The sequence below is a fragment of the Syngnathus floridae genome, chromosome 4 (assembly GCF_059516105.1).
Source record: "Syngnathus floridae isolate MCC-2025c chromosome 4, RoL_Sflo_1.0, whole genome shotgun sequence".
In the NCBI taxonomy this organism is placed as follows: domain Eukaryota; kingdom Metazoa; phylum Chordata; class Actinopteri; order Syngnathiformes; family Syngnathidae; genus Syngnathus; species Syngnathus floridae.
In genome coordinates this window covers 6,632,714-6,634,815 of record NC_142416.1, presented here as the reverse complement: position 1 = coordinate 6,634,815, position 2,102 = coordinate 6,632,714, and the positions used below count along the sequence as shown (strand labels likewise).

At 50.0% G+C, this 2,102-nt stretch overlaps 1 pseudogene; it reads right to left on the bottom strand.

Annotated features, from left to right (window-relative positions):
• Positions 1–363: 363 nt before the first annotated feature.
• LOC148398645 (uncharacterized) lies at positions 364–1,440 on the bottom strand (annotated as a pseudogene).
• Between the last annotated feature and the right edge of the window lie 662 nt (positions 1,441–2,102).

Sequence of the window (2,102 nt, the reverse complement as noted above, 5' to 3'; positions counted from 1 at the left end):
AGAGCCTGCCATCAGTTCTGTACCAAATTGGGATTCCGTGTGGTAGTTCTTCGTTGATGAGGTGGAGTATGGCGGCAGTGAAGACAGAGAACAGGGTGGGTGCAATGATGCATCCCTGTTTGACCCCTGTCTCTAAAGTGAAAGGCTCAGTCAAGGAGCTGTTGTTGAGCACTGTGGCTGTCATTCCGTCATGTAATAAACGCAGTATTCTGACGTATTTATCCGGGCAACCATACCTCAGAAGGATGCTCCATAGGGCCTGGCGATCCACCGAGTCAAAGACCTTTGTCAGGTCTATGAAAGCCATGAACAAAGGCTGTTTATGCTCACGGCATTTCTCCTGGAGTTGGCGTGCTGTAAAAATCATGTCTGCAGTGCCTCTAGCTGGGCGAAAACCGCATTGCGATTCTGGGAGAACTTCCTCAGACAGTGGCAGTAGGCGGTTGGCAAGAACACGAGCAAGTACTTTTCCAACTGTCGAAAGGAGTGAGATGCCCCTATAGTTTCCACAATCCGGTTTGTCCCCTTTCTTGAAAATGGTCACTGTCAGAGCATCCCTGTGCTCCGAGGGGAGTACTTCCTTTTCCCAGACCTTCAGAAAGAGGGAATGGAGGTGGCGCTGGAGCTCTAGTCCACCTTCCTTTTGGACCTCAGCTGGGATCCCATCTGGCCCAGAGGCCTTGTTGTTCTTCAGGCTCCTGATGGCATCTTGGACCTCTGCTAAAGTGGAAGGTTCACCCATGTCTTCCCTGATGGGACCCTGAGGGATGTGACTGAGGAAATCTGACTGAGTCACGGTTGAGGAGTTCCTGAAAGTGCTCTCTCCACCGGTTGTTTATGGACTCATTGTCCTTCAACAGCTCCTGCCTGTCTTTAGAGCGCAGGGGGTTTTGGCCGCGATGGCTTGGGCCGTAGACAGCCTTGGTAGCACTGAAAAAGCCTCTGGTGTCACCAGAGTCTGCCAAACTCTGGATTTCCAGTGCCCTTTCTGTCCACCAGGAGTTTTTAATCTGTCTCACCCGGCTTTGGACGTCAGCCTTGGCTCTGGAGTGAGCCTGTCTCTTTGCTGTGCAGGTGATGTCATTTTGCCAGACACGAAAGGTTTCCCTTTTCTTGGAGATGAGCTGTTCTATATCTGTGTCGTTTTCATCAAACCAGTCCTGATGCTTTCTGGCCTTGTACCCGAGTGGCACTGCAGGTGTCGAGGATGGAAGACTTGAGCAGGCTCCAGTGTTCTTCAATGTCCTCAGGGTATTCCTGATTGAGGCTTTCTCCAAGAGAGACCTGAAACAGCTGCAGGGCGGCAGTTTTATTCGGGGTCTCAAGGTTTAATCTTTGCCGGCTCAGCTTCTTTTGCAGTCTCCTCTTCCTCTTGAGTCTGATGGACATTGTGGATCATATCAGGCTGTGATCTGTCCAGCAGGCCTCTGAATCCATCATGGCTTTTGTGATGCTCACGTCGCGCTGATCCCTTGCTCTGACTATGACATAGTCAATAAGATGCCATTGTTTAGAGCGAGGGTGTCTCCCTGAGCCCTTGAGTTTGTTCTTCTGGCGAAAGATGGTATTGGTGATGATAAGGTCGTATTGAGCACATTTGCTAAGAAGCAAAACAAAGTCAAAGTCAAAAGTCAAACTCAGCTTTATTGTCAATTTCTCCACATGCCAAAGACACACAAAGAAACCGAAATTTCGTTCCCCCCTATCCCACGGTGACAAGACATGGCTCACTACAGACAAACAAGTAAACAAGTATAACAAAAGCGTGCTGAATACATAATGAATAAATAACACAACAATAAATAAATAAATAAGAGGAGCAGAAAAAAAAGGAGCAAGTGCACGTACAGCAGACATTCCCGAAAATAGCGCAACAGTGCCGCACGCTACGCAGAAGGGGGCAGCGAGTTCAGGGCCCTAACAGCCTGGAGAAAGAAGCTGTTGGCGAGTCTGGTGGTGCGGGAGCGCAGGCTCCTGTACCTCTTCCCAGAGGGCAGAAGGTCAAACAAAGAGTGAGCCGGGTGACTCACATCTCTGGCAATCGAGGTTGCCTTGCGGGCGAGATGGGAGGCGTAAATGTCCTTCAGGGAGGGGAGCGAAGC